General features: G+C 46.1%; 1 long non-coding RNA gene across 5 annotated transcripts in view; it reads right to left on the bottom strand.

Moving 5' to 3' along the window:
• Positions 1-25,588, bottom strand: part of LOC137861080 (uncharacterized) — a 116,641-nt gene that overhangs the window by 37,902 nt on the left and 53,151 nt on the right. For 4 of the 5 annotated variants that reach the window (XR_011099362.1, XR_011099364.1, XR_011099363.1 and 1 more), the window contains exons 7-9: positions 17,161-17,327; positions 14,779-14,930; positions 10,221-10,367 (exon numbers count right to left, since the gene is read on the bottom strand). This is a non-coding gene — a long non-coding RNA (uncharacterized lncRNA). Of the gene's footprint in view, positions 1-10,220; positions 10,368-14,778; positions 14,931-17,160; positions 17,328-20,393; positions 20,563-25,588 lie in introns of all 5 variants that reach the window. The other variant, XR_011099361.1, reaches the window with a different exon arrangement.

Raw genomic sequence — 25,588 nt, 5'->3', positions numbered from 1 at the left:
GGCGGAGACCTGCCAAGTCCCAGGAGCTTTCAGGGCTGTGAAGGGGATGGAGACTTAGTGGGTGGGGGGTCTGTAAACCAAAGTAGAGCTCCTTTTTCTAGCCCCTTCCTATTAGTTACAAAGTGCTTTAAAGTGAAGATAATGTCCGTCCCACAGATTAAGATGCTTGTTTGTGCATTAGCTGAGCAGCGATAACCTTTCATACACATGATCTTAGTCATATGAAAGGTAGCTTTGACACCTTGGCTTATAAGTGGGTCTGCAAGCTGATCAGAGAGATTTAGGTTGCTGTACCTTAACTGTGACCTCGAGTCCTCAGGAAAATAATTCTTCATAATTACAATCTCTGGACTATTGTGGTATGCAAATCCCACGAGGCAAGTCTGATTTACTCTGCCTCTTAGTGAACAAGAATCTGCGTCACAAAACCCATTATCACAGTTGGCATTAACCAGCAAGCATCCTGCTAATTATCTCTGCAAAAATACCCAATTGAAATGGTCTGGGCAAGCCAGAAGACCCCTACCTGCACGAGAAATGTCCTTGTTGATGTGAACTGGCTGATCAGGACATGAGAACATGCAGCATCTCTGCCAGTGCTGGAGAAGGATTTTGTAGCTCATCATAAACATTTTTTCAATGACAATTAAAGGTGATGGATCTTAGCACTGGTCAGGAATTAAATTGAATGGAGCTCCCTTAACCAAATATAAAAATAAGGGCAAGACACTCTACTAGGGACTTCAGAGATCTCAGGACTTTGGGTGTGTTTCCACTCAAAAGGATGATGTGGATTGAAAGGACAGGACAACATAGCCACTCACCTGAAACAGTGACCTGGGGATCCTGTCTCCACCACCAGCAACTTTAGCTGGAGGGAATTCACTCATGCTGCCTGCAGCCCCAGCACTCTCACCTGGCATATCTGATATGGGTGGACCACGAAATACTACAAAAATGGAACTTTTACATTCCCCGCAGGGGTACAAAGCACTGAGAAAATGGCATGACTCAGATACTGCCTGGAACATATAATGAGGATATTAAACTAGATCGTCATTTTATAGGTTACTTTATTTTTAATTGAAAAAAAAAAAAAAAAAAAAAAAAAAAAAACAGAAGCCAACCAGCCTACATATTTGGCCTTCAGATGAATTTCTGGTTTTACGTGACAGCTTTTTCCCCTACTTAAAAATTTGCATAAATACTGTCAAGACAGGACACGCTTGGTAAAGAATATGCAAAAGCCAGAGCTAAGCCCAGCTGCACGCCTCTCCCACCGTGCTCTGCCAGGACAGCGCAGACTGGCCAGGGCTGGCACTGGGATCAGTCCCCATTTCTACATGTCACCAGGTCAGGGACTTGGCCTTGCCAGCACACAGGCTTCCCTTCTGCAAGCCTTTCTCGACTACAAGGACCCTAAATTGAGAGCCTGGTTTCAGTCCACCCAGCCCCTTTCCTGCACCATCACTGTGGCAGTGGTGACAGGAGCTTGCTTATTTTCCTGCGAGGTGACCTCCCCAGCAGGAAGCTGCTGCTGCTCTCCTGCCAAGAGGGGAGAGCAGGAGCAGCACAGCGGGGAGAGACAGGGACGCTGGAAGGAAGGTGTCACCGTAAGGTTGTGTTTACCCACGCAAGGGCACCTCTTCAGCTCTGGGTGATTTCATGCAGATTTAATTCAGCTGGTTCAAACGCCCATGCAGCCACTTAGCTTGGGGTTCAGGATTTATTTCAGCTAACAGGATTAAGAAAGGTTTAAGCTAAAGCAAAAGAGAAGAATGCGCACAAGCACTTTCACAGCTTAGAAAATAAACAAATACAGCACAAATCTGTCTTTAGCCATGGCCAAAGTAACCAGAGCTCCCATCCCAGCAGCCCTCCTCACAGAGAACATTTTATCTAATGCCATCCTCCTGGCTGCTTTTCCTGCTGCAACCCTACCTTACCACCCACTCAGCACACAAAATCGCTGCACTTTGCACCTACCTACTGCTAAATAGCTTACATCGCTCCAGAATTTGGCCCAAGTAGCCACACTGGCATAGGAAGAAGTGTACAAAACAGCAAAACAAAAATGTTTTCTGTCCCTCTAAGATGGCAGCGGGCAGCAGTGCATGCCTCTGATAGGGGTGCCAGCAGAGGGAATGTGCTGCAGTGGGGAAAGCTAGAGGCAAAGAGGAGGGAGCCACTACGCTGCCTGAAGCACAGGGAGGCTCTTGCTCAAACCAGGCCCCACCAAGGCTTCCAACATCCCTACTGGCAGGAAAACACCTCCCATTTAAACAGTCCTTTTCTACTGAGGACACTTGCACAAGTGAATTGAAAGGCCAAGCAATTCTGCTGCCATCTGTACTGAGATCTGCAGCAGTTCAGCTGGAGGTACAACATGACCGAGCAGTGAAAGCAAAGTTTCCTGCATCCTCCTGAAAGGGCAGGGTGGATCTCCATCTGCAGGGTGCGGTTGCCTTGAGATGGAATTTGGTTGGGACTCGGGGGTAATAGCAGGAGTCCCGTGATGCTCAATCTCAAGAGGTGAGGATGTTGGTTTTACATTTCTTCCAAAAGGTTAGGAGTTGTGGTGAGCCTAATCATTCCGGCATGTCAGCCTATGCCATCTAGGGGGAAGAGCACCACCTTCTGAATTACCAAGTCAAATTGACTGTAGCAATCAACTTTTCCTTCTAAGTCCCCCATCCAAAAACAAACAGGCCCAACCCTACTTGACTTATGAGATAATAGCCCAAGGCACTGTAGCTCTCTGGGACATCGCTGCCTCACCCATCATCTACAAACATCAGTTGTGCAGGGATGGTATAGATCTCTCCCAAATTTTACATACACAAAGATCTCTGACCAATGACACAAGCCCATTAGAAAGTGCCTGCAGCACCTCTCCGAGGTGGTAGGCAACCAGCAGAGCCATGGAAATAAGGACAGAGCGGTGGAGTCAGGAGGAACACTCACGGCACAGAGCCCTAACCTCTCCTGGCTGGCACCCAGAGAAAACCTCTTGCCCAAGCTGGTGCTTGTCATTCAAAGGCTGCCTTTTGTGAACCCTGCCACACCAACACTTTGCTGCTGCTCAGCTCAACTCTAAGTAGCATATTCATCTTCCCATCATCACTTCAGAACCTATTTGCATTGTTAAATTACTAAAAGAAATTGTTTTTCCCTTGATATCTTACAATCAAAGCTGCCTGGGCTAGAGATCTTTCTTTTGTTAAAGCATGTTACTGCTCCTAATGGGTTTCTCAAATGCATAATCCATACCTTACACTTCAGAAGTCATAAAGTCTTATTGTCCTATAATTCAGGCCTGGTTCAACACCTACTGAGGAGAAAGCAGACAGTTCTCATTGACTTTTGTCTTGGGTCAGGCCTCAGTACAGAAACCTTCACCACTACTGAAGGAAACAACTGTACTCATCCATACCTTACAGGTGACTAAACAGAGGTACGACAAGCTACAGAGGTCTGCGAGAGGTCAGGCTGTGACTGACTCTGTGTTAAGACCAGAAGGTCAGGACTGTGGATCCAGCTGCTTTAAGCACTACCTGCCACTGCCCTTCAGGTGCTTTGCAACACCGAGGGAACCATGAAACAAAAAGAAAAGGAGAAAAGTAGCTATTAATCTTCTCCTAGCTCGGGCAAAAATGCTGCTGCTTGAAGTATGCGACTGGTAGATGTGATGACCATTTCCTAAGTGTCATGATCTTAGCTGTTCTGTTTGACAGCCTTATACCTCAGAATTAGTTCTATTCAACAGCTTAACAAAAAATCAAATGAAATAAGAGAATATGAATACAACTTCTGCATGCAAGAAAGCTTGCAAGGGCTGACATTATATAGAACAGAGGATCAGAAGTCAAATGACCTTGATGGTCTGGAAGAATTGAAATGAGGGGAGGAGGTGTAATTCAGTAAAAATCAGTGCAAAATGTTACACTTGAACAGTAGTAATCAACTGCACAGACACGGGACAATAGATTGAAGGGCATTAGTGGCTCATGAAGTGAGCATCAACCACTCTGAAAGGGCCAGTGAGACAGAAGCCATCGACCAGCCCTCCCTCAGTAACTCTGTAATAATTTCACTTCTGATTCCTGGTAATATTTATGTAGTAATTGTACACTTTATGGTTAAGAAAGAAGCTTGAAAAACAATTTAAGGGTGATCTAAAGGTTAAAAAAGTTGAATCTTTAAAAAAAAGCTTGAAAAAAAGTTTATCTTATGTCATGATTTGGCTCATGCTGGATGAGAAGATCCAGGATTTTTGATCACCATTTGGCAATGCTCACTTGCTTCCCTAAAGGGTTTTAAAATGGCACCAACATTACAACAACAGCGTTACCTCCTCCTATTGTCTCTGTCTTCACCACATGGATACCTCCAGCTTGGTGCAGCTCCCAAAGCACCCCGCCCGCACAGGGGTACAAAGCACCTCCATGCTGTACTGCAACTCAGCACCAAATTATTCTTTCTTTTTCTGCAAAACTTTCTAAAATCTAATCTAATTCACTCTGCACTGAGTGTGTAGGTTTTGCAACACTCTCCACCTCCCAGATTTCACTCTCTGTACACAGCAAATGTTAACATTCACAGCAAGTTTTCCCTCCAGGTATCAGCTTGGCTTTCTTTCAGAGCAATCTCATTTTCCTACCTTCATGCACACTTGTATTTCCTTAAAGAGCTTGAACTCCTATTAATAGAAGAATCTAAACAACAAGTGTTAAAATGATTTTTTTAACCTATTTTCCTTCAGTCAACACCCTCTTTCCCTGCAGACTGGGCACCATCTCCGACCTACTCAAAAAGTTGTGACCTTACTGACACCAGCATCTCATTTTTATTCTCATTTTCCATTCCTTGTAGACAACAGAAAAATATCAACTTGTGTGGATCACATCTTAAACCACGTGCATAAGTTCAAAGATAATTAGCCTTTTAGTTACTTAATGCTGTGCAAAGCACACATTTAACAGCTAAAACTGATTTTAATCTTTGCTTAATTCTTCTGCCAGAGAGTCCCATTCACAGTGAGGCAGCTGTCTAAATATCTCGGCCCCTTGGGGCGAGAAGACAAGCGAGCCTCTTGCAATGCTCTTGAGTGACCCCAGCTGGCTACTCCCCCCACAGCACCCAAAAGCCCCTTCCAACTTATTTTGGGGCAGAGGATGCAAATGGAGCTAGCCCCCCCAAAAGAGGATTTATCAGGGAAGTGCAAAAGTTGTCACTCTCCTTGGTTCAGATAACCCTTCTTAAAACTGTAGCAGAAGGTTGGGTAGCAAGAGTGGTAAAATTAATGCAAAGCAACGTCCTTATTACTTTATTAGTGCATAAATTTACATCACCGTCACACTGGCTAAGCACAAAACTTCACCTTTGCCCCACAGGACAGTGAAATGGGTCTCTCCCTTCAGCCAAAAAGGCCCTGAAAGACTACAGGGCAACTGCAGAAGGTGGGACAGTCACACGTGGTTGTACCCAAAACCACAAGACTAATTTTTTTTTTCCTTCATACCCCCTTGTATATGCTTTGCCATGCTACGAGCACCTGCTTGCAATAATAATCCTCAAAAGAAAGCAAATAGGCTATTTCTTAATCATCTCAAATGGCCTTCTGCAGAATGTGATTAGGCATTAGTGCTTCCTCCACCAAGCAGCGCGCATACATCCGCAGAAAGGGATGACTTGAGGACACAACAGCAACAAAAAATTAATGAATCTGTTCTCTGCAACAGGCAGTAGCCTACATCAAGGTTAATTTATTCTGGTGTCTTAATACACTCCAATATTTAGGGTACCAAGACATTACCATGTAACCAGATGATTACCCTCGCATGTGGGCTATGTAATGCACGCCGATGAGAAGGAGCTGAACTAAGGAATATGCTTATGCCTGCAGTGTGATGACAAGATATACTTTGCTCCTTCTCAAGAAGGGTAATATGAACTCAGCTTCAGACCAAGGCAGATGATCATTTTGGTATTAAAACACCCATTACTGTATTTTATTTTTGCTTGATCAGTTTCTCTTATGTTGGCCCTTACATTCTACAAAATAGGGAGTAGTAGCATAAAAATTGCATCACTTTCAATATGTTGCTGGCTTTTAATCAGGCCAGTTATAACCTTCCAGTTATAACCGTTTGATAGTTCTTCCCTCCCAGAGATGTGAGGAGCTGGAACAGACAGCCCTGTGCAAGGGACTGAGGCAGGAGCTGGGAGGTGAAAGCAGGAGAGGAAAGGACCCAGATCGCAAAAGGCATTCATTCGGAAAGCAAACAGCCAGAAGAAATTATTTTACTTTCAGGCCGATGTTCAGACAGCCTAAACGTCAGTCTCTTTGCCAAATTACTTCCCGGTGTGTGGCTCTCAGTGGCTCCCTGCTCAGTACCTTACTTGAGACCCAGGACTGACTCTTAAGAGACACAGCGCTGATCGGGAATACCAAGGGTTTAGGAGGAGTTCAAATGCCCTTCAAATGGCAGGGAGTTTTATTTACCTACTCATTTACTTAAGCTGTGCAGTTAGCTAATAGCTTGCACAGCACTTTGAAGCAGAAAAGCTCTAGAAAGGAGCATTAGAATTAGTCATAAAAGCTATCATAAAGAAAAGGCTTTCTCTCCCCCTCTCCCCAGCTTCCCTATAAACCCAACATCCCCAGCACTAAAAGAGTATTACCTCACACAGCAATGATAAAAGCCTAATCTTGAATAAAACAACGAACTGAACTCACAAATCATACCTAAAAAATGATAGTGCAAGCTTGCCTGGAAACTAAGATTTCAAAAATAACAACAAATCCATTTGAGATCCTCCAGACTTGCCTCTGAGCCTTTTAGCCCCCTTCACAGGGATCTGTACCGACAGCACAACTGTACAAGCCCTCTTCTCTTGCAAAAACAAGTGGAAAACACAGGCTATCACAAGACAGGTAACAAAATGATGAGGTTGTCAGCTATACCCTTAACATTGCTACTTTTCCAAGTTTAAGAATTTTCTCAGCTTTATCACCTGGGACACTCTACCCTTTCCTTCTGGTGAGGTTGATGTGTGCTGAGGGCCTCCTACAGCTCACTGAAGCGCTCAGCACTTGCAGGATAAAGCTTTGGATCAATGTTCTCAGCCTTGCAGATAAAAAATACAAATAAATCAAGCCACAACCAAAAAACTCCCTCTGGCAACCCAGAAGAAAGCTAATAGTCATTATATTCATCTGCAGGAAGTGAACTTTCCCTGTCCTTACTGATTTCTCTTATTAAGCACTCATCAAGCACTGATAGGAATTTTTTGCAGGAAATGGGAGTACAATGTGTTAGTAAGAAAAACACCAATAGAGCAGGCAGCCAATGTGAGCCACTTGACATTTCAGGAAATTAAGTTATGCTGTGGTCCCAGCTTATAAGTTCAGCAAGACCCACAAGGGAACCCTTCGGAGACCTGCTGTGCTTTCATTTCAAATGTGCCTGCTACACGGGCTAATTGAGGGCAGTAGCTGTGTGCGCTCTGTCACAGCCATCCTGCTGCCCTTCCCCTCTCGTGGCGGCTCCTGTGCTGCTGGGAGACTGCATCCCCACACAGCTTTGTCCTCTAGACACTGAGCAAGCTCTTCTGGGGGTAAGGAAAAAGAGGATTTGAAAGGTTAAAAAAAACAAACAACAAAAACCAACAGTGAAAACAATGATAGAAATTTCAGAGAAAGACGCTGAGATCTCTGTCAAACATGAACATATATATGTATATATATTTCAGGATGGAAAGTTCAAAGCCCAAAGGATCTGGCCCCCTGTACAACAGATCACTTGGGGGCTGTGGGTACTGCAAGTACAAGCTGGTGTGCCAGGGTCAAGGACTGAAGCTCAGAAGTTGAGTAGCTTTATGGGTTGCTCTTGTTACCATGTTATCATGGGCAGAAAGCAGAAGGTTTAGCAACAGCAATATTCAGGCCAGTAATGTGGGAGAGAGAAAAGCATCCTGAAATGAAGGCAGCAGCCACCGGGGATTGGTTTGTCCAGCCATATTCCCAAGGCATCTCCTGCTGTAGACATGGGCACAGGTGACAGCAAACCACCTCATACAGACATCCTCTTCTTCCCCTAAATCAAGGTTGAAGCCAACTGGAGAAGCTGTGAGCTGCTACCCATAAGCCAATGTCCCAACAGGTTCTCAGCTGTGAAGATGGCAAGAGAAGGAGCTATAGCAAAGCCAAAGCACCCTTTGCAGGGAGGACAGAGAGAGGAAGGAACTTTGGAAGCTCCTAGGAAATGTGCCCAGGCACATTTGCTTTGGGAGACAAAGGACTGCACAGGTACAAACACAACTTGGGTCCCCAGGGCTCTACATTTTCCAGAGCATGCTTGGAGCATTTTGGTAAGCCAGCAGGATTGCAGCCAATACTGCTGCTATTCCCAGTTAAAGTTACCTTCCTTTAAGGTACCACTCAGGAAACTACTCCTTCCTCCTCCTGTTAATTTGGTGGGTGCTGACGCTCTCCCTTTCAGCCCCCTGAAGTGACCAGAGCTTGCAGCATAGAGCTTTGGACTAATCTGGGAGAGGCAGCTGGCTCACTGTTGGTCTGTGTGCATAACCTGGCTAAGAAGGGCTTTGGTATCCAGCTTAGCCATCGATCTGTTCTGTGACACCAGGTAAGCAGACAAAAGGTAGGCCTGAGGAGCTGAAAGGGCCTGCTTGAGGTCACTCAGCTGGTCAAGGGAGGGTAAGAAGCAGTCATAACCTCCCCTTCTCTCCTCATCCTCATCCTCCCAGCAGAGCCCTGCTTCTGACAGAGAAACAGTCAGGGATGAAACGAACCCTGACAGCTCCACCCAATGAAGCATTATGAGACTGTAAAACAACCCAGCTACTGACCATCCCAACTGAGGAACAGCCAAAACCTTTTGGGGAAGGGGCACTGGGAGTCCCATCATCTTCCATCCCCTGTAACATCTGCTCCAGCATTTGCACTGTGCGCAATACAGGGAAGTCACGGGAAGGTAAAGCAATTAAAACAGTAATGCTGAAAACATTCACCTCCATGTAGGCGTGGAAACCTTCAAGTTTCCTTTTTATTATACGGATGGGATCCTGCTTTTCACTGGCACAATAGAAAATAGCCACAAAAATTCCACACACACAGCATCAGACCCTGCGACCAGCCTCGACACGCAGAGCGTCAGTAATAAAACACACCCCTACAGGGATATAGTGCTTTGGCTTGTGCTCAGCTGGGGGGGCTTGGGCAGGACTTTCACTCTTCAGACACAAAAAATATTAATTATAATCAGCTCTGTCATTATTTCAATCCCAACACTCCCCCTTCCCTGTCAGCAAAGGGGAAAGGAGCCATGCGCTGGCAGAACCATGGGTTTTGCATGAATGAGGCCACGCGCATGCGTGCATCTGCCCTAGAAATCAAACAGAAGCTTTGGAAAGGGCATTCTGGGAAGGGTCCCCAGGTGCCAGAGGAGAAATTCGGGGAAATATTGTTTTATTAGAACAATTACAACAGCTGCTACATGCACTTCCTTATGCGCACAGGGGCACAGCCCTCTTCCTGTCTGTCACACACAAGCCCTCTACCACAGAGGCTCTTGCACAACCAGGTGCTAAAGTAGCTTCCAGCTGAAATCTGTGCAGAAGCCAGGGCCCTTCTCTTACCCAAGTTCCACACATCCCTGATACGTTTGTTCCCTTCACACCTACCCCCAGTGAACATCCTGCCCTGTCCTGTCCCACCACAAGAAAGCGAGTGCCCACAGTGCACGCTTAGGGAAGGTTTTGTGCTGGCACCACAACAGGTCCTGCAGTCATTAGGGCAAGCTTGGAGTGCAGAGGGTCTGAAATGGCCAGCCAAGGAGAGGACATCCGAGGTATTCCTTAAATACTCTCCCTTCCTACAGACTCCCCTTTCCTCCCTTTCTAACTGTCTTTTGCCATGAGCTGAAGTAGTGGTGTCTTGCAACAGCATTTAATCAATGGTTAAGTTCAGGGTTAGCTGTTGTTTGTCAAACACCTCTATGCTTGTTCATTTGCATGGAAGAATAAGACAACAAAAAACATCCATCTCTCCATCAGAATTTGCAAGGCTGCTACCGCAATGCCTGGAAACCTTCTCCCCTTGGGTCCTGGTTAGACTAGTTGCAAGGCACAATTCCTGATTTTCCACTACACCCTTCCATTTCATTGTCACTTTCTCCTTCCAGCTCTACTCCACCCACCTGTCTGAGCTATTCCACTTCAGCCTTTTATCTGGTATCCAGTTTGAGAGCTTGAGTGGGATGGTCTCCTCAGTAGCTGTCTGTGTAGCGTCCACCAACGCAGCATCCTGATCCACATCTAAAGGCTCCAAGCGGTCATCCATGAACCTGTGGGGACACAACTGTGTTGGCTTTCATTAAAAAGCCTCCAAAGGCAGAAAATACATGCACACCAGTGTCCCTTTCCCCCCTCTTACAAACACTCCCTCCTTCACAGTTAACCTGCAATGCAAATAGAGTTTGGGAAGAGCTCCAGGCAGAATCCCTGGACAGTCCAGACTACCCCTGGACGTACTACATGGCGGCACTCCTCTGCGCTCCCCCTGCATGTAGCTGCAGGGCTTAATCTGCAAATTAATCCAGATGGACAATTACTAGAAAGATGGGGCTGTGATACATAATGGAGTGAGACAAGGGGGACAACTACAGAGACGTGCTGGAGCCTATCACAAAATCCATAGCTTGAGACCATCAGGTTAATTTTCACCTTCAGTGCTGCTGCTTACGCTTTCACCTGGCCGTGCACCCAGCCACAGCTGATGAGGTCCCAGATGCTGCTCTTCAGGTCTGTTAGCATGATGCCTTTGCTTTGTGCAGGTGTTGGCAACCACACTTGCATACAAAGCAGGGCAAGATCAGCCTAGTCTGGGGAGCAGCACTCCAAGATCATCACTGGAGGCTACATTTCAGCTTGCAGGCCCCACCCCACAGGGGATAGGATGTCCTCTCCCTTCACACAGTTGCACTCCATCTGTTCCCAGCAGGCTCGTGCACCAGAAACAGGAGGATGTTGTGACCAAGGCTCAGAGCAAGGCTCTACGAAAATTGAAGTTAAAGAACTTTTCTGGTTAGACTTCCTTGGGGCAAACCACTTCATTGCAACTCACTATGCCTCAGCTTCTCCATACAGATGTTGGAGGGATGTCAGACTTCTGAAGCTCTAGAAAATCTAAAATGGACAAGGGTTAAAAAGCTAAGGGTTGCTGATGAAACCCAATAACATCCCAGCTACCTCAGGAGCATCTGTCCATGTGCAATTGATATCCAACAAGCCTTTGTAAGAAGAGGTCAGTAAGAAGACAGATGACTTTTTGACCTGTAAGAGAGCCATCATACTTCCAGCAGAGGCTTGCAAAGTGCTCAAGCACCTCTAACAACAGTGCTTCAGCTCTAAGAATCGAGGAAGAGTAAAAGCATTTGCAACGGGCTCATAGCAGGATGCATAAAGGTCTCCCAGAAACATGACACCTAGACAGGCAAAGCATGGATGTCTACAAAGTGTTTCTGCAGGGGCAGAACATTGGCTGAAGCTGTGAAAGATGTAGCTCAGCAGCTCGCCCCATTGCCCTAAATAACAAGGTGGTGGCATCTGGGATCCTCCCCCACCAGGCCCGCCAGCAAATGCCCCAGCAATCCCTGCCTGTGTGCGCCCCTGTCATCACGCTCCGCCGGGCATTAGTAGAGGACAGCACCCCACCCCAAGAAGACATGGGGCATTCCTGGCACCTCGCCCCGAAGGCAAGGTCATCAGACTCTATGACAAATTCTTTGCCTGCCGCATCTCCAGTGGTATGCAGGGGAACACAATCCTGCCACGAGCAAGAGCCAAGTTTGATTAGGGCTGATCACTCTCAGATCCTTCCTGTGCAGATCTCCCAAACAGGGACTTACTGGCTGCCCTGAACAAGCCCAGAAGCAAGGGCATGAAGGCTTGGAAGGGAGTTTGGACAAGTCTCATTGGGATATAAAGCAGAGCTGTAGAGTCCATCAGAGCAGATGGTCTTCCTGGATGGAAGTACAATGGAAAGATGCACTTTTCCCAGTGCCCTACAACCCAGCACGCACAAGACACCACAAATGGACATGGCAGAGCCTTCCAGGCATCCGTTCCAACTTGGCACTGACATGGACCTTGGAACAGAGCAACTCTGGCCTTTTCCAAAATGATTCGCTTGACACAAGGCTCAAATACTTGGCTGAGCCGAGCAGGGATCCACCCTCATTCTCCCTCGGGCACTCTCTGTGGGACCTCGAGAAGGTCCATGTTCTCTACTCCGTGCTTCAGCTCCGTGTTGAGGACAGCAGCCCTTTCTCACCTCGAATGAGAGCTGTGACTGAAATCATTAACACAGAGGACATTTGGGCCCTGTCCTGAAGTCCTCCTGGTCACATTTTCCCTGCCACCATCTGCTTTGCAAATGCAACAAGCTAAACTAAACAACCCCCCCGGTAGCTGAATTCCTTGCATCTCAGAAAACTACATGCATCCCGGTGCCAAAGTAAACAATCTCACAGATAGTTTACATCAAAAAGAGCACTAATTTCATTGTAAGCAAAGGAACAACAAATTGGTTCAAAGCCTGCCACGGTGCGCTGTGTGGAAACTTCTCCCACCTAAGAAAACCACAGATCAAGGCACACTCGTGCTTTCTTCATGTGGATCTGCCTTTTTTCCTGTGTTCACGTGCAAGGTGACAATTATGGGATATAAGCAAATATCCAACAACTCAATCCCAAACTGATCCTCAGACAATGGATACCACCAGGCTGAGAGGAAAAAGGTCAGGGGAGGGGAAAGGTGAGCCTCCTGTTTCCACATGAGGCTGGGAGCTGGTCTAGCTTTGGCTCTGACAATTCCAGAGCTGGGGGGGATCATCTCCTTTGGGAAAAGTCTTGCAGCCCTGGCTCCAGCTAGGATCCCAGGTTTGGCTGGATGCAGGCTGAGGACAACCCTGCTCAGACTGCACTGCTCAAGAAAGCTGGGGGATTTATGTTGGTCATTCATTAACTGGCTCTAGTGCCAGTTTCTTTCAAGTCCTCCATGCTCATGGCATGTTTCAACCAGTGGGACCCATAAAAAGAGGCTTTTTAATCTGGACTATAAAGAGTTGCAATCTAAAAGCATGTCCCAGAGGGCTGAGCTCACCCATGCCACTGCTAGGAGGAGAACAAAAGGAGGAGAAGCGGGCTGCTTGGTGGCACTCCCCCCCCCCCCAGATCAGTATGGCGCTTTTCAGAAGTTGTTATGGAGAAAAAGAAAATGAAAGAAAAGAAAAAAAAGCCACCCTATAATCACTTCAAAGTGCATTGATTTGGAATCAAAAATGCAGAGAACAGATTATTTTCACATGCTCCAGCTCCTGCAGAGACCCATGTAAACCCGTGCGACACCCCAAGGCGAGTGCAGAGACTTGGGAAACAGGCTGAATCCCAGGGGCTTTGCTAAATATCACAGACAATTCTCTCTGGTACCAGTTACAGCAAAAGAACCAGAGGAGATGAGACACTAAAGAAGGGCAATAAAAAAATGTTTTTCTTTTTCCTCTCATTACGTACTCCTGGAGGTGGCATACTGCAGAGAGCAACTAAATTAAGCAAACTCATTCCAGTGCTTTATACGTATTGATTATTTGACAGTCTCCCGTTAAATCAGTAGCTTTAAAAGCTCTTATGTAAAGGACATAGCAGAAATGCATAAAGCTTGAGTTTGATATCGTCTATGGTAGTGTAAATCAAAAACAAGTCCACAGATAAGAACAGAATTAGAGTGGATACAATAAGTACACAAAAAAGGACTCAAAGCAGCTTACAGATTTAATGCATTCTGCTGATGGGGTTGCAACGGGGGAGGAAGGTTGTTTGTTTTTTTAATCCAGAGAGTTTTCATGCATACAGAAAAACAGAAGTAGATAAGGGATCTAAACCTAGATCCCATTGCAATCTGAGGAGGTTTGCCTATCAATTTCTGCGGCTTGAAGCACTTGGTTCTGAAGGCAAAGTTCAAATGAATATTGCCCAGGTGGCACTGCACAGCCCTCACTTTGCTAATCGTCATGCTGGAGCAGCCGATAAATTGGCAAAACTAGTTCGGAGGGCAGTCAGGGGAGGGATGGAAGCAGCACACGGTTGCCTTGGAGTTATCCAGGGTTATCTACACATCACGCTGTACGCTCCCTGCTTCTCATAATTAGAGTGTCTAGACAGGAGATGATGCTGGTGAAGCAGCAAGTAAAAAGGTTTTGCAGAATTTTTCAGAGGAGCCCAGCTAAAGCAGTGATTACAGCAGAATGACAGACACAAGACTTGCAGAACCCAGCTGAGATTAGAGCCAATTTTGACCTGAGTAAAGGTCCTTTCATAACCCTTCACATCCCAAAAAAGCTGCTGAATCAGAGCCCTGACGGCTCAAGCACTCAGGAGGGCTCAGTTTTTGAACCAGCCTCAGACTGGAGGTTTCTGCAAAAGTAATTGCAGCTGTGTCTCAGCTTCATCCAGATGCTGGCATTTAGCAGCCTCAACTTGTGTAAACCAGCTTCACTCCACTGAAGTCAACAACAATTGACACCAGCTGAGAATCTGGCTCTCGGTGCGGTTTAAATATAGTCTAAAGAAAGAGAACTTACAGAAGGATTGCCCAATTCCTCATGTCCATTTCTCCCTTGGGGTAGGGCTGAATAAGATGATTTTCTTCTTTTTAATTTAGCCCCAGTTATTTTTAACAACAGCATTATGAGCTCACATTTATTACAGCACCTTCCATCCTGCAGGAGCCAGGCTGCGTTTCAGGCTTCACCAGGAATCACCGAGAGAGACAGACTTGATGCTCTGCACAGCACGGGGAAGGACCCACCTCTGAATGCAACGTAGTGGATGCTCAGCGTGCACAGAAGCCTGGCCACAAACAAAACAAATCGTTGAGGGTACTGAAACAATTCAGCTTCAGCATTGCAAGAGCAAGCCCCAGCCATGTGCACCAGGAAGCAATCCAAGTAGCAGTTTCAAATCTTGCTTGAGCTGGCCAGGAGATGGACACGATGTTTTCACAGCCATGCAGGGTGCCACAATCACACACTGTGGCCCTATAAGCACAAGGAAAGATTACCACATGTACTGCTGGGGAAAGGCAAACATCAGTGACTTTTGGGAAAGGAAGAGTAGCTTGATCGCTCCCTGCTGTGACAAACCAGCACTCCATCGGCATTCCCTCATCGCTCTACCTCAAACATCTCTGAGGAAGTTAATGGATCTGGCTCATTCATACGCAATCTTCACATAGATGTTACCAGGTTCAAAAACTTCAACAACACTTATTGCCTAACTAAAGTGGGGGAGCATCAGTGCCAGTGGCAGGCAGATTGAGGGCGTAAGATATGATTTGATTCAGAGGACCCTTCAGAAACCTGAAAGGTCTGACAGCCCTGTTTGGGAGCAGGTGGGATAGTCGCCAACTCTTTTTCAGTACAGAGGAGAAACTGGGAAATTGGAAGAAGAAAAATAAATTGTCTCATGGTCTTAAATCTGTGTGGTTATGCTAGTGATAGAGTGACGCCGACTTTTGTCAACAGCAGTACGGTTCATTTTTTCTGGGCTCAGACTAGGAAACTAGGGCCCAGTTAGATGCTACCATATGGAAACTGCTGGGAAACAGCATCTTCCAGAGAGTTCCCCTCAAGCCACCACAGAGCAATGGAAATGCAGCAAATAAAAGCTGCAGCCACCACCCAAACGCTCCATCAAAGACATGAACTCTGGCCTTTTTTCTTTTTTTTTCTCCTTCTTCTTTTTTTTAAATAAATAAATAAAAAAACAACACCACCACAAACAAAAAAACAGATCCATTAATGAAAAATAAAGCACAAGGCAAGGGGTGATGAAAACAAATAAAACTAAGGCTGTGAAATGCCTGGTATGTAAGATGTGTTGAAACTTGCTGCTGACAGCAGCTTGAGCAGACATTCACATGCAGCCATTCATAAGATGCACAGTAATTACCTTCTCCGGGAGACTGTATTATGATGATTTCTTTAAGCAGAGCACAATATCTCTAGCAACAGGATATAATTACAGCAAAGGATATGCCTCTTAACCTCCCTCCACCCCCCACAGCTGGCTCAGGGAGAGAGCTGGGAGCCAGGGGCTCCATGGGGAGGGCAAAAGAAGTTTACCCTGTGCTACCACACTTGTTACCTGGAGTCGAGCACATGTTTGATGGGAGATTGTGGTGGCATTGCTCTCACAGGAGCCCAACCTCTCTCCCCCTTGGCTCAGGGTGGGAACACTCCCGCCGCAGCAGGACTTGGATAGAGCTGGCAGCAGCCACGATACCACCAGAGGAGTTCGGCACAGCCAGCCTGCTCTGGGCTGACACCTCGGTGGTAAATAAATAAACACCAAAAATAAACAAGCAAGGGAATGACTCAGAACTGGAACGTGGTGGCAGCACGGCGAGGTGGCAGCACTTCCCACCTCCAGCCTGCAGACCAGGACCTGGCTGGCCCCAAATACCCCAACTGCAGAGCCTCGTCAGAGACCTAGCACGTAATAAATAAAATAAAAATAAAAATAAAAAATAAATAAGAAAAAACACCACGAGAAGAAACAAGGCTCCGAGATAAGAACTGGCACCGTGCCCAGCATGGGCTGGGGCATCTCTGGGGGATGGATGCCACCTCCTGGTGATTACCTGGCCCACCTGCGGCAGCTGAAATGCTAGAGTTGGTGCTCCCAGCCCAGTTTCCTAGGACTGGCCATTCTGTTTTAAGCTATGCAGTTTCCCTCACTGTAGCAGTTCACAATTGTCCAGACATTGCTGCCATACATAAGAGCCCTCCTAAATGTTTGAATTGAGGAGATACACAGTGGAAGCAAGTAACACCAAACCCACTTACCTCAACTCCTGCAGCTCTGGTCCTTGAGAGAGGACAGGAAATTCTATTGCTGTAATGTGTTAGATTAAATGCATGGAGTGTCCAAATGCCCATGGCAGGGATTTCCATAGTGCTTTGTACTAGATGGATCCCAGAATTGGAAAAAGTTGAAAGCAATGGCAGAGCCCAGGCAGCTGTACACTTAGCCAAGGCACTCAGCCTCTCGCTGCTGCCATCCCCTCCCTGGTACTCACTTCTCCAGATGCATCTCTGGGATGAAGAAGCAGCTAACACAGTTGAAGGGGGGGAGAAAGATTTGCTGTGCTCAGGAGCTGCTCAGCGTGGTGAAGTCCCATCTGCAGAGTAGCTGGTAGGAGGACATGAGCAGTGCACTTGCTCCTTCTCGTTATTTCTGTCAGTCCTAGGAAGACAATCAGAGAGTTAACTCCCAGCCCCATGTCTTCCCACCCCACACCAAAATTGCAGTGCTGCATCCAACCCAGGGCTCTGCTGTTTCTATCCCATGCACTGATTCTCTGAAAATCAAAACAGGAGCTCAACCTTCATTTTCCAAAAGCATCCAGAGCAGGAGCTCTCGGTGGGTTGGACTGTCCATACCAGATATTGAGAGCAGAGGATCAGGGACGTTTTCAGATCCCCTTTTCAAGATCTAGATGAGTCTACTTCCCATTCCAGGGTAGAGAAAGTTTTATTTTAGATGGGAGATTGAAAAGCTCCTCTCACATAAAATAACTGAAACAGACAGAAAACAACATTTTCCTCACTGGCCTGGAAATCATCTTACAAGTGAGAGTCAGCTTGGTGCAAGTCTGGAGGCTGTGATATCAGTAGGAGAATTTCCCTTCCATTTACAAAAGGAAATGATTTCTGCATCCACCGGATGGCAGTGTAGGGAGAGCAATCATATTAGTCGTAGTATTATTTTCCTTTTAAGCCTCTCAGAAGTGATTGCAGACACAGCATTTCATTGCTTATTAAGATCTCCCTGCATTACAACCAGGGAAAGAAATCTAGGTCTCATTAATAAACTATCTTGTAGGATCTCTATTAGAAGACAAACCTGATTAGCCAACAGCATTCAATACATGATTTGGCTTGTCTGACAAAAGAAAAAAAAAAAGAAATTCATTGGAAGGGAGTGTGTTTTACATAGTCCACTCTTTACAATAAAAACAAAGCTTTTCTTTAGAAATAAAAACAGTAAAAAAGGCAATATCTCTCATACAACAGAAGATAACCTCATGCATCAGGCTGGTCCATGCTGACTGCACACACAAAGTTCAGTTCAGAGTTCAGATTCTGCAGGACTCTGGATTATTCTAAGCCCAAAAAGGCAACGTTTTCTTCAGCTTCTGTTGTCAAAACATTTGGATGAGCAAGAAAGGAAAGTCTATAATGCTCTGCCCTACCTAAGACTAGAATTTATCTACCATAGAGAGCAAGTTTTCTTTCCTGCGCAGCATCAAACTCCAAATAATGAAACTGAATGCTAAGATCGAGGTAAGTAATATTCCTGAAATCCATCGCATCAACAAGACGACTGCCCCAAGGTACCAAGTGGTGGAATACTAGCAGAAAAACAAAACATTTTAGAAAGCCAACCCAGCGGCTGCCTTACTGCCGCTAGAGGGCAATAGCAAACAAGCGACCAAAAATCTTGGGGTGAGAAGTTGTTTGCAGAAAACTGGTGAAACTGTCAAACTGCCTTCAGTGGGGCAGTGACCCTGGGAGCAGCCTGTGATGATGATGATGATGATGAGCATCTTGTGCCCACCAGCACAGCCCTGCTGCAGTGGGCAGGTAGCTCCCACGGTCGGCTTCGGGTTTTGGTTCGTCTGGGTCAGTCAGTGGAAAATATTCACTGATGGTTTGGGGCTAGAGAACAGCCACAAGCAAAAGGAGCACTTTTAACGGCATGTATTTAAGCATCATCAAACGGAAGGTGGTCAGATGCCGTTCTGAACAGATGACTGATCCAACATAACACATCGTTTGATTCCAGATGTGGCAGGGAGCAAGAAAGGAGAGGCTTCGGCAGCCAGATCTATTTGGCTTACCAAAGGGAAGGCTTGGAGGTGATTTGATCTAAATCTATCAACGTGTCTCAGCTGGGGTGGTGGTGGTGGGGAACACAACTGTGAGAGATGCTAAAAGGCTCCAAGAACCCAGCAAACAAAAATGTAACTAGTTCCAGAAGCTGAAATTAAAAGCCGGATAAAATCAAACTGGAAATAATACGAGCATTTAAAAATTAAAACTTGCAATAATGCCAGTAGTTAATCACTTGAACAAATCATGTAGAGGAGAGTTTTATTCTCCACCCCTGGAGCACTTAAAACAAGATTTGCTGTCTCTCTAAAATATGTGCTATAGCTTAACAGTGAATTATTAGCATTGATGCAGACATTATGGGTCCAGGTCTCGTCTGAATGAAGCAGAAGGTGAGACTAGATTAGCAAAATGGTCTTTTCTTGTAATTATAGTCTACAAAGACCAAGGTTCTTCTTGCAGAGAATTGTCTGAGTTGTCGAGGCTGACTCCCGCTTTTGCAAACTCCCTTCACAGGCTGTGTCACTGCAGAAGTGGCAGCAGCTCCAAGGACTCCACCACACAAAGAACAGAGGCGGCCTCTGGCTGTTGGGGCAGCTTCTGTTGCCCAGTCATTACCCATCTCTTCAAAAAAAAAAAAAAAAATCACGGGCCTAAACAAACCTTTCTCCTGGCCAAATTGTCCAGGGCCAACCGCTGCTGGGTCATGCTGTGCCCCCGGTTGGCGCACCAGTTCCTGGGCTGCGGTGCAAGCAGGGAAGAGACTGGGGCAGGAACTGACATATGACAGTGATGGAGAAGAGGTCTGGCCCAGTTTCCAAGGTTTGAGCCTCCAAAGACATTAGTCACACCGAAGTCATGTAGCAAAGAAAGTAATGTCTGTAGTGTTTACCCTCTTTGCCCCCAGACCTGGGCCACAGGGAGATCTTTATTGAAGGAAAAAAAGGAATTTATAGTGGATAGAGCTCCGGGGGAGCTGCACAGACGAAGACAGACCTGTGACTCAAGCATCCGAAAGCATCATACCGCAGAAACACCCCCAGCCTCAGCCCAGCCCTTGTGTGCTGTAGGACAGACAACACCAACATAAACAAAAGCTCAGCCTTTCCCACCAGAGGCACAAAGCGGTGCTGTTCCAGCTACAAACTATTTCCAACCTACCCAAATGTCAGTGCTTTACAAGAGTGGACAGTTATAAAACAGACAGCATGTGATGACAGTGCGCTGGCCTTTGCAGTAACTCAGGGGCACTTTGCTGCTGGAGCAGCACAGAGATGGTGCAGGAATGAGGCAGGTAGAGAGCAGAGAGCAGCAGAAGCACACGGTGCTCATGCTCCTCTGCGGAGGGAGGGCTTGCAGATGTTTTTAAGTGTTTTGTCAAGGCTGAAAGGTGCTGTCAGTGACGGAGGGAGCTCACCGCAACACGCTGCAGACACAGACGTGACATGCTGCACCGAGCAGTGGATGATGGCCACACGTGCTGAAGTGAGGGTGCTGGCCCAGGTTGCGTCTGCCAGGCCTCCAAAAAGCTGTCTGGCCGCTGCAGTGAGGGGGAGCTCTGCGTGCTGGGCTAATGGCTCGGTTTTCTGAATTGGAAAAACAGATGAAAAACAACAACAACCCACAAATTAAAGCAAGAGGGTCTGCTGCGAGAAGGAATGTGATAGAATGTGTTTCTACATCGCACTGTTTTGTAGGACAAGAACATGCCCTGGTCCAACCTCTTCCAAGCATCCCTCCCCGTGACTCGTGTGCAGCAAGTCTCCTCTTCTTCCTCCCACTAACCCCAGCCCCACGTAAAGCCCTTATGGGTGTCATTCCTGCTTTCTTCAGGCTTGAACTCGTGTCTGTTCACAGACGTGATCTCAAATGTCTGCACCCTAGCCTGATAAAAAACAAACATGTGTGAGGGGGGCTCCTGTTTGGCCAAAGTAACCAGCAGTTAAAACCCATCTCCTAGGATCAGCCTGCAATGCGTTTCTTCTTCTGCTGGCGTGTAACCAGAGGAGTTCTGCAAACCAGCAGATCTGCAAATCAACAAGTTGTACTACTTCTCCTCGTGGGTCACCTCCAAAGCACAAGGCCCAGAGCGACAGCGGTTCTACACCTTGCCACAACCAGCAGCGCAGGGGGGGCACCTTCATGTCTACTTGCATAAAGCGCCCGCCGTGATCATAAATGTAATTGCTGGAGCTAAGACCATGCTCCTGCACTCCCCTCCTCAATTCACAGAAGAGGAGGGAGGAGGTTATGGGTCAGCGAGTCTGATACAGGCAGCTGTCAGACTGCCACAGCACTGGTGCATGTAGGAAAGCGAAAGCATCTAGGTGGGAGTGCACAGCCGAATGAGGGGTCAAAGGGTTAAGAGAAGAGAGCCCATTATTCATCACTACCACTGTGTTCCAGGCATAAGAAACATTTGGAGCTAATTAGAGGGAGAGCAGAACAATGCACTAGAGAAAGCAACAATGCCTTGGTTCAACCCAGCAGATGAGCTCCGTGCTCAGAGCAAATTGGTCTAAAATGAGTATTGCTCCATCTCAAAACCAGGAAGGTGTGACCTACTTCTCTGACCCTGGCATCAGCTGGCAGGAAGAGAATTGACAGAATGATTCTTCATTCCTGTTACGAGGAGATTGAGCATATTCAATTCCGTGTCTCAGAAATAAAAGCCAGCAGCTTGGCCAGCTGATTTGGGGTAACTAACAACACAGATCTGCGCTCATTAACTAAGCTGGCTTATATTGCAAAGATCTCCAAGCCAACAACTAAACAAGCCGGGTATGTAACTTAGGAACCTTACTAGTAGCCTTAATATTTTGAAACGTAAAGTATATCCAGCTTTTAAACGATTTCATGGGACATTTGGTGAGACTTCTGCTCCTGAGCAGCGACAATTTCCCCAGCTGAGACTATGGCACCTGAACGCTACGCTGTATGCGAGATCCGGGAAGCACTTTGGGCTGTCTCGGATGAACACTCCCAGAGAATTGCAAATAATTAGCTGTAGATCTGGAAGTTATTTTCCAAAGCCACTTAGAATTTGTGGTGTCAGACTTGATTTTATTGTGAGCCGACTTTTTGGGTGTCATCTTTTAGCGAAGCCACTCTCAGACACTCAGTCTGATCACAGAATTCATGCTCTGAAGAAGAAATGATTGCTTCAAGTTTTGATGTCTGGGAAGGAGGGAAAATGATCAGGGCTCAAAGGAAACCCATTTATCAGTGGAATTGTGGGCTGCAAGGGGGTATTTTTAGGCATCCTGATTCCCAAGTATTTGTCGACATAGAAATCTTGAAAGCTCCTGTGTCAGAGAGCATCCCAGTGAGGGCGGCATGGCCACTACCTCTGTTTGGTAGCCACTCAATAGGCAGCTTTAAAAATTTCTGTCTTCGGACAGAAATTACAGCACCAACATCTGACAAACACCAACGACCTTTTATAATGAATACCCACCAAGCACTTTCAAACCTTACACAAACTACTGCTGTACTCAAACTAGCTTGAACGCCCCTCGTTGACATGCCTACACAAAACGCAACAAAGCACAGGACCTGGAGGATGGCAGCAGGCTGTCCTAGGGAAATGAAAATTGTCACATCAGCCAGCCTGACATCCTCAGCACCTCGGCTGCGCTTCCTTCACAAAAGGAAGAGCAGGTCACTTCAGATTTGCCCTCCTTGGCTAGATGGGCTATTTAAAAATAAAGCAAAATGCACGATCGCTAGGACAGACAAGTGCTAACTCAAGTATCGTTGCTAAAAGGAGGTATTACCTCCACTGGTCCAGAATGTGGACGTGCCTGACAGCCGCCAAGGATCACAGCTCCATTCCCTACCCACAAGGGACCTGCACTGTCACTTCCAGTTGGCACTTAGCCTATCATTAGGCTAAGCAGCCTGCAGTATTTGCCGTGTAATTACACTGCCATGGCAGTATGCACCCAGCCATTACAAGATAATTTCTCTGTAGTTACCATTATATGCTAGAGGCTTTAGTGTATGGATCATAGCCCCGGGGCTGCCACTTGCCAGACCAAACACCACTATGATATTGCAGAGTCGGCTGCCTAACTAATTTCTTCCCTAAAATAAAATTAACACACGCACACAAAGAAGGGGAAGAAGTTGAAAAAGGAGGCAAAATATTATTAAGAGCAGGGATACAATTCCAAGCAAGAAAAGAGAAATCTAGTATCTGTGTTCAGTGGAATCCACAGATCTGGATTCCCGTCTCTGCCAGAAACTCCCAGCATCACAAAGCCTATCCAGTACCACAGTACAGACCCTGGGGAGCAGCGATGGAGTGGACATTCAATGAGATGCCAGTGTTGAGGTCAATGTATCCCCAAAGGCGATAGAAGAAGCCTATTGACAGATTATCGAGTGATCGAACCACTTGCTGCTGGAATCCAGCTATATTCCCTACCCTGTTCTGGCCACAACAACTGGATCACAGCAATGTTTTTGAGTGCAGACACCTGTGTGCACCAACACCAGCATCAAACCAGCTTACAGAAAAGGACCTCCCTCATCCCCTCTTTGTTTGGTCTGTTCCTAAGGTAAGATCTTTGGATAAGGTACTGAACGAGACTTGGGGTACATGTGAACACCATCTAGCACCAGGAGCTCCAGCATCAGCTTTGGCATCCTGTGACAAGGATACATAAAAGACAGACTTGGCGCCTTCAACCTGGGATTTAGCACCAAGGTGTTTCTGTGACATCTGGGATGAAAGCCACGTGGTACTGGCTGTCTGCTAGGTTGGAAGATTTTTATATTGTTTTTTAACAAGACCAGCATCTACAGGTGGGAAAGCCATTTACTCAGTCTTCTCTGCTTTCTTCTGCCTTCACCCACCCCACTAAGATCAGCTGATGCTTTTTGTATGAAGTACCACTTCATGCAAAAGCAGAATGTGATTTTTGGTTATGGACTTGGCCTGAGCAGCAACCAGGTGTGAAATGGCTTAGTCCCAAGTTCAGGAAAACTTGGTGAAAAGTGAGAGGCATTCACCGCCACAGCACTGCCATGGAGATAAATGCTTTGCACCATTTCTAAGCTAAGCTTTCTCCTGCTTTCAAAAGTTTTTTTCAAGCACGTTGAATAGCAATAGTATGAGAGTGAGAGAATACATCAACGCCAGCTTTCTATCAGCGATGCTGGCTCCTTCAGCAGCTATCCATTCTGTTACTGGCATAAATGGTCACCTGCCTCCAAGCTACATCAACCTCCACTAACTCAAGATCAGGCAGAGACTTCTGTTCTGCTCCTCTTTAGGATGACAAATAGAAATATGACAAGTTTTTCAGAAAGTATCACAGGGGAGCGGTACTTAAGAGTTGGAAAAAAGGCCTTCTTGCAATAGATGACATTTTGTGAATGATGTCTCATGCTGATATACAGCTGTTTAGCACAAAATGGCTTTCAAAAGCACCTAAACCCGATCCTGCCAGTATCTACTTCTGCACTTTTCAAATGGCTTTGGGAGACCTCAGAAGTGTCAGGAACAGCAATGGATGTTATTCTTGTCTCTGCTAAATCTAGGGTGCCACCTGCAAAGATCCTTAAGTACAGAACATTTACACTCCCAGACATGAGTGATGTGCCACCTATTAGACAGAAGAGTTGTCATTTGCCAACTGCTAGGATTTTCTTAACTAGAAATAGGCACTGCAGAGAAGCACCGAGTTCCAGCAAAAAGAAGAGCTCTGGCATCAACCTTTATTGTTTCCTTTAAAGAAATTGCTACCAGAGACCTTTAAAGTGAAAATCAATAATGATTCAAGTTCCCATCTCTCCTTGCCAGCTCTAAGCAAATCACACACGCACTGACGTTGACGTATCTTATCTAAACAAAGCAAATAGTAATAACTTCAAAAATGCATCCAGAACTTGTAATCAGTAGGTCTCCATGTCCTTTTCAAAAAGGACTGTGTAATTATCTCAGTTTTATGGGTGATTATCTGTATTTTAATGGTGGAATAAGTTAGGAAGAGGAATTAGCTTCCTCAGATGGCCAATGAAATACCAAGGAACAGAGCCAGAATTCCTGAATCCCCATCGAATGCCCTCCAGATAACACTCTTGTTAATATAATCGATTAGAAACATTATATATCACCCATCTTCAAAGAATTTCAGTGAACAGGTATCATGAGCATTAAACCAAACTGCATCTTGGTATCCCATTGCACCACCTGCTTTGATCATTTGTGCTCTGTGCTTCTAATTCATGTAATTAATAGCTTCCATTCTAAGAGGAGTGATATAATTGACTTATCTAGCAGTCACTTCAGAGAGAACATTATTGGCAGGAGGTCTGCAGTCTAAACACATGCCTATTTCTAGATAAGCCAGGTCAAATACCACCTCCTTGTGAAGCAACAGTAGCACGAAGACCAGCACAAGCCAGCTGGTCAGGCATTTGTTCTTAGCTCACATAGCTCAAATGCACCACAGTGATGGATCTCTCCCAGGCTTCCCTTGTCCTCTTTCCAACAACCCATCACACATCAGCACCTCAGCCAGACTCCACATGTACCTTCGTGACCTCTCAGTCAACAGCTCTGGGGAGTTTACTCTGAACTCATCTCAACGTAGACCTTCTACG

This window comes from Anas acuta, chromosome 9 (assembly GCF_963932015.1).
Source record: "Anas acuta chromosome 9, bAnaAcu1.1, whole genome shotgun sequence".
Classification (NCBI taxonomy): Eukaryota; Metazoa; Chordata; class Aves; order Anseriformes; family Anatidae; genus Anas; species Anas acuta.
This window is presented reverse-complemented; position numbering and strand designations above follow the sequence as displayed.